The sequence below is a fragment of the Eurosta solidaginis genome, unplaced genomic scaffold (assembly GCF_040869045.1).
Source record: "Eurosta solidaginis isolate ZX-2024a unplaced genomic scaffold, ASM4086904v1 ctg00001329.1, whole genome shotgun sequence".
Lineage (NCBI taxonomy): Eukaryota > Metazoa > Arthropoda > Insecta > Diptera > Tephritidae > Eurosta > Eurosta solidaginis.
The window spans coordinates 100,001-107,471 of record NW_027137078.1 but is presented as its reverse complement, the minus strand read 5'-3'; the positions used below and the strand labels follow the sequence as shown (position 1 = coordinate 107,471).

The window sequence follows — 7,471 nt, the reverse complement described above, 5'->3', positions numbered from 1 at the left end:
CTGGGACAGACCATCGGAATCGATATGCCGGGCGCGTTGAAACCGACGTCTCAGGCGCCTGACAGATCTCCTCTTCTGGGTCAGTTCGCGCGTCCACCACCTGACACAGCGAAAACGCTCCTTCTTCCACCTTTCAAACATGCTGTCATTGACCCGCCAGATACAGGCGTTCAAGAGGGCAATCTGCTGATCTACTGGGAGCTCTGCAAATACATCGAGGGGTGTAGCAGTCACCTCCTGCTCGACGTATAACCCGTACAGAGTCCAATTTGCCCCGGCAGTACGCCACCCCATTACGGAAGGCGTACCAAGCATATCCGGGGTGGTACGGGGAGCAACCACAATCTCAATGAGATTATGGTCGCTTATCCCCTCACCCCCCCTTACTCTCCATCCGCAACTGAATGCTCTCGCTGCTGGCTCATTCATCAGAGTAACATCAATGTCACTCCTGCCCATGGGCCCATCGAATGTGTACCACCCACTCGGTTCGTTCACAACATGAACGTGAGAGGTGAGTACCCACTCGCCCAACGCCTCGCCCCGTCCATGACTAGCATATCCAGGAGAAGTCCTGGATATTTTGCTATGCCATATAGGGGATACGGCATTGGCATCCACACCAATGATAACTGGCGTGCTACTCCCCAGTAGTAGCACCGTATCTAGGTATCGGATGTATGGTTCCATGGGTTCTCCAAACTTACAATATATGCTTGCAAAGACGGCTCTCCCGAAGGAGCCCTCAATGCTCACACATATTCCCCATTCAGACGCATTCAACAACAAGCATTCATAATTAGGCTCATTCACCACAACCGCAGCATTGCCCCGAAGGTCACAAAAGGACCTAAACCCTCCAGGAAGCCCTCTCACCACACCATTGGTAGTGTAGGGTTCCTGGAGCAGGGCAATACTGCAACTCTCCTCGGCCATGCGCGCCCCCAATTCACACACAACGGAGTACGCTCCCTGACAATTGAGTTGAAGGACTAAACCCATCAATGTCTGGCGAGTGCACGGGCAACAACGGCAGCATATGTCGGGCATTCCGCCGACATCATAAGATGTGCGGCGGGTCTGCCCCTGAATGCACAATTTCGGCAATGCACCCCGTTAGGGCACTTTGCCTCAATATGCCCTTCCTGTCCGCACCTCCGACAGACGGCAGCCCTCAACCCACAGTCCCTCACCTGGTGGTCAAAACTCAGACAGCGGAAGCAGCTATAGGTTTGACTCTCCGGCCGAACCGGGAAGGAAAACCATTTGATGTAGCAACGGCCCGCATCCAAGAGGGGGGACATTAACTTGTCCGGTCCCTCCAGGGTGACGGTCACCGTTGCTCCATCGACGTCTGCCTTCCAAGGTCGACTGATCAGCCTAACCTCTGACTTCTGGCACTCAGGGTCAACCTTCGCGAGGTTCAGACGGAAGACCTCCTCCATGAATTCATCAGGGGAGATTTGCGCATAAACCCCCCGAATGATCACCCTAGTGCCTTGCTTCCGGTTTTCGCTCACTTTTAATCCCACCTCGGAAAACTTCTTGTTGGCGAGGACTTTGTCCCGCTCCTCCTTGGAGGGTAGGCGAATAACTACCCCCCCCGACCGCACAGGTTTCACTTGGTGCACACGTACACCAAGTGTCGGCCCAACCTCCTTGTTAATCTTCTCCACTACCTCTTTTGCAGAGACCCCGGGTTTGCCGCCCTTGACGACCGCCGACCAGGTGTGGAGCGGCTTTGGTACAGCAGGCGCAGGTACGATGGCAGCCGGGATCGTCGTGACCGGAGGCGGCATCGCCAAACGATCTGCGGCGGCAGGTCCACCGCTTCGCGGGGATGCACCTCCCAGCACGACGCCCCGCAGTGACATCGCCTCAATTTGTCCGCGGAGTCGGGCATTCTCGGCTATAGCCGTCATTAGGAGGGCCTCATATTCTGAGGAAACCTCCATCAGCCTCTCAGCAGACTTGAGGTCTGCACCGCTGTCTCCAAAGACCACCTTGCTAAAGCTAGCGGTGATCCTCTTTAGGGCAACAACCCAGGAGCCGTCCACTCCAGAGGCAGCTCTCGAAGCACTAGCGCTCCCTCCAGCTGCAGGGGATCCCCCACTCGCAGCCTTACCTCCAGCGGACTGGCCGCCGGAAAGCTCGGTGCCAGCGGGTGGTCCACAGCTGTCAACAGCGCCAGCGCCCTTCTCCCCAGAATTTTCTACAGAATTCTTTCCCCCTAAAGACTTCGCCGGCTCATTTGCGTCATTGCCCGCAGATTTACCACCGTCGATTGCACCCTCAACGTCGGCAGCAGTCTTTGGCACGCCATCGGCTGCTCTACCTTCGGTTGAGGAGCCAGCGACAGTAGTCACCACGGACTCAGCAGCGAATCCGGCACCCCCCACTACGTCTGATTTGTCCCAACTTAAGGGACATACCCCGGATACCCCGGATTCGGGCAGACTGGGTAAGTCCGCGTCGTCGTCGGATTTCGGGAGAACACTCTCCTCATCCTCTGACTTCGCGGACTTACTCGGCCCGCCCTTGCCTCCCCGTTCAGCGATTTTTGAGGTGGTCGCCCTCCCCGACGCCACCGGTATCCCCGACTTACCCGTCTCCTTTACCGCTTTGCGACCGGGTTGCACAGCGGTAGCCTTCCCGGTGTTCGTTTTAAGGAACTGCCGCGAGCTTACCCCTTTTTCGTCCCCCGAGGTCGACCCATCAGCGGCGGCCGCAGAAGCACGACCTCCGGCGGAGCGCGGCCCCGGACGCTTCCTTACACCGCCCCTTGTACCGCCCTTCATTTCCCCAAAGCGCCTGCCGCCAGAGACAAACTTGGTCACACTTGCACGACACGGATGTGGAAGTAGTCACCAGGAGAAGACCGATGCCCACTGGGCGAATGTAGGCTGTCCTAAATTAGAGGGCTATAACCACTCGGAACCAGTGGTCAGCAGCAGTAGCAGCCCAACCCGTCAGCTATAGCAAAACGCGGTGACGTAGCTCGTACGCTGTTTGTCAGCAAAATGCTGACGTGGTCACTACCAACGCCCCGACGGACGGAACACTGTTCCCCGTATCGGGGACGAGTCGACCGGCACGAAGCTACGCCGAGCTGAACGGACAGACTATAAATGCTACAGCTGATACTGCCACTAATTCGAGTTTGGGTTTATGCCCCCTTACGCAGGCAGTCCACAATTGCTCACTGAGCGAGTAGACCAACACTGGTCCCAAGCGGAACAGTGTATAGTCACACACAAGTTTTCTCCTGGGTACTCACACACAACCGGTTTAATGCGCGCACACACACAAGTCTACCTCCACGTGCAAGCACTTTGAGGTTAGGGTGAAAATTGGTAACAACCAAAACACGCGCACAGAAATTAGGGCTCCGCCGGAGATTGACCTTCGGCTGACCGCTAACTTGGGGTTCCAATTGTCCAATACTTACAGTAATTGCTGTAATTGCTTACAGTAAGTAACACAAACAACGGTTTTTACAACTTTGTTTTTCTACAAAACGCACTAATCACACTCTCTCGGTATACACACTGAATTTGTTTAGCACAACTGTCCGCGACTACAAAACACGTCTGTACACAGCGAAATCCACACTCAGAGTGAGTAGATAGGGACAGTGGGAATCTCGTTAATCCATTCATGCGCGTCACTAATTAGATGACGAGGCATTTGGCTACCTTAAGAGAGTCATAGTTACTCCCGCCGTTTACCCGCGCTTACTTGAATTTCTTCACTTTGACATTCAGAGCACTGGGCAGAAATCACATTGTGTCAACACCCGCTAGGGCCATCACAATGCTTTGTTTTAATTAGACAGTCGGATTCCCCAAGTCCGTGCCAGTTCTGAATTGATTGTTAATTGATAATCGTTATAATTTAAAAAGAATATATAACACTTAATAAAAAAATGTATATAACTTTAAAAATTTTAGCAAGAAAGTTCCACAATTGGCTACGTAACTACTATCCGGGGAACAAAAACCGAAGTTTTCTATTTACCCAGAACGAGTACATAAAACCATGATATTGCTTCCCAATCAAGCCCGATTATCTCAATCTTCAGAGCCAATCCTTATCCCGAAGTTACGGATCTAATTTGCCGACTTCCCTTACCTACATTATTCTATCGACTAGAGACTCTTCACCTTGGAGACCAGCTGCGGATATCGGTACGGCCTGTTGAGAAGTTTGCGTGACCCCACCATAAATTTTCAAGGTCCGAGGAGAAAATATCGACACAACAGTAAATGTCATGCTCTTCTAGTCCATCTACCATATCTCTCTTCGAAAGACTTCCATGGTAGTACGACTATAAAACAGAAAAGAAAACTCTTCCGATATCTCTCGACGGCTTCTTTATGGTCGTTCCTGTTGCCAGGATGAGCACAAGGCCCATTTTTAATAACAAACGGATACTCAACAGGTTACGGAATTGGAACCGTATTCCCTTTCGTTCAAAATTATTCAAGTGTTTAAATTTTACTATAATATATATATATATATATATTTTTTTTTTTTTGTAATTTAAACTTGAAAATTTTCGGCTTTCGCCTTGAACTTAGGACCGACTAACTCGTGATCAACCACTGTTCACACGAAACCCTTCTCCACTTCAGTCCTCCAAGGTCTCATTCGATTATTTGCTACTACCACCAAGATCTGTACCAATGGCGGCTCCATGCAGGCTTACGCCAAACACTTCTATGCACACCATTGTACCCTCCTACTCACTAAAGTTTCAAAATTTATAATTCAATCGAAATTGTATTATAAATCATCTACTTTAGCGGTAATGTATAGGTATACAACTTAAGCGCCATCCATTTTAAGGGCTAGTTGCTTCGGCAGGTGAGTTGTTACACACTCCTTAGCGGATTACGACTTCCATGTCCACCGTCCTGCTGTTTTAAGCAACCAACGCCTTTCATGGTATCTGCATGAGTTGTTAATTTGGGCACCGTAACATTACGTTTGGTTCATCCCACAGCGCCAGTTCTGCTTACCAAAAGTGGCCCACTGGGCACATTATATCATAACCTCAACCTTCATATCAAGAAAGGTGAGGTTCTTACCCATTTAAAGTTTGAGAATAGGTTAAGATCGTTTCGACCCTAAGGCCTCTAATCATTCGCTTTACCAGATAAGATTATTTTACATAATTTTAAAATGCACCAGCTATCCTGAGGGAAACTTCGGAGGGAACCAGCTACTAGATGGTTCGATTGGTCTTTCGCCCCTATACTCAATTCTGACAATCGATTTGCACGTCAGAACTGTTTCGGTCTTCCATCAGGGTTTCCCCTGACTTCAACCTGATCAAGTATAGTTCACCATCTTTCGGGTCACAGCATATATGCTCAAGGTACGCTCCAATTAGAGGTATAAATAATAATAAATTATTATTATACATAATTATATAGAACGCCCCGGGATTGAATTAATAGACTATAATTAAAATAGACTAAAAATTAATCCCATATATTTTAAGTTAAGTTAATTATGCCATTAGGTTTATATAAAATAACCCAATGACTTGCACATATGTTAGACTCCTTGGTCCGTGTTTCAAGACGGGTCCCGAAGGTATCCTGAATCTTTCGCATTGTAAATCATATAAATGCATACAATAAATATTAAAATCAATGATTTTAAAATTATTGTAAAATTCATAAATGAATTTTAGCATTATATATAATAAATCTATCAACACTTTATCAAATCATTAGGCATTTATTTAATATTAATAAGCTATAAAGCAAATTAATTAAAATAAACTTAAAGCCAATGATCTTTTGATAAATAATTTATATGTTAATAGATTACAATGTCCTTATATGAAAAAAATGCACACTATTTTTATAATATTAATAAATTAATATTATATATATAATGATGAATTTTTCATAATGGATATTCAGGTTCATCGGGCTTAACCTCTAAGCAGTTTCACGTACTATTTAACTCTCTATTCAGAGTTCTTTTCAACTTTCCCTCACGGTACTTGTTTACTATCGGTCTCATGGTTATATTTAGTTTTAGATGGAGTTTACCACCCACTTAGTGCTGCACTATCAAGCAACACGACTCTTTGGAAATATCTTTCTAGTAATCATTAACGTTATACGGGCCTGGCACCCTCTATGGGTAAATGGCCTCATTTAAGAAGGACTTAAATCGCTAATTTCTCATACTAGATATTAAGATATTCCATACACTGCATCTCACATTTGCTTACCAAAGTGACTTAGTGCTGAACTGTTTTCTTTTCGCTCGCCGCTACTAAGAAAATCCTTGTTAGTTTCTTTTCCTCCCCTCATTAATATGCTTAAATTCAGGGGGTAATCCCATATGAGTTGAGGTTGTATAATTTTTTTTTTTTTTTTTTATATATATATAAAACAAATATTTTTCTTTTAAATCCATTAAGACTTAAAAATCTTTTCATCCTTGATAAAAATTTTTCATTTTTATACACACACATTGATATTAAAATAAATATTATTATAATTTGTTTTATTAAATAAAGGAGCAATTCTAGAATAAAAATTTTTATTTTAAGCTAGACGTTCCCCAATATAAACAAAATTATTATTTATATAATATAATGTATGTTTGTTTGTTTATTTTCGCTTTAAGGAATACTAAGATTTTTTTCTTAATTTTGAGGATTTCTTGAAAATATATTTTTATTATATATATTTTAATTTGACTATTCATATTATGGATAATGTATATCCAATCATATACCATTTGCTTTAAAATCTTTCAATTAAAAATTAAAAGATCAAGCAACTTATTTAGCATAGTCTTACAACCCTCAACCATATGTAGTCCAAGCAGCACTTTAAAATAAATTAAAGTACGTAACAGCATGGACTGCAATATGCGTTCGAAATGTCGATGTTCATGTGTCCTGCAGTTCACACGATGACGCACAGTTTGCTGCGTTCTTCATCGACCCATGAGCCAAGTGATCCACCGCTTAGAGTTTTAAATTTTTGTTTTTTAATTGTATGTCAATTTTTTTTTAAAATTTTCATATTTATTGAAACATCAATAAATAATCCAATTTTTACCCAAACATTTTTCAGTTGCGTATGTCTTAGTTTACAAAAACAATTTTTACATTGTTAATGCAAACAAATTAACTTATCCTTTATTTATTTTTAAATAAATCGTAAGTACAACCATATAATGTTTATATAGGGTATTATAATACAAAAATAGAAAAATTACAAATAATGAAATAGAACAATAATATATGATTGAACTTGTATATATATTTTGTGTCCGCGGCCTAGGTAAGGAAACCTCACTTACTTTCGTTGGTCGCTTAAAAAACACATATGTATAAATATATACACTTTATAAGCCCAATATAATTATGTTCAACTAACAAAATTTGAACATTTTCTTTTTGTTTTTATAAATATCATACCACTGCACATGCAAC

At 43.9% G+C, this 7,471-nt stretch overlaps 1 non-coding gene and 1 pseudogene across 1 annotated transcript; both read right to left on the bottom strand.

Annotated features, from left to right (window-relative positions):
* Window positions 1-3,586: 3,586 nt before the first annotated feature.
* LOC137236128 (large subunit ribosomal RNA) lies at window positions 3,587-6,380 on the bottom strand (annotated as a pseudogene).
* Window positions 6,381-6,829: 449 nt separating this feature from the next.
* On the bottom strand, window positions 6,830-7,008 carry LOC137236130 (5.8S ribosomal RNA). The gene has a single exon (XR_010948271.1). It is a non-coding gene; the product is annotated as a 5.8S ribosomal RNA (ribosomal RNA).
* Window positions 7,009-7,471: the final 463 nt, after the last annotated feature.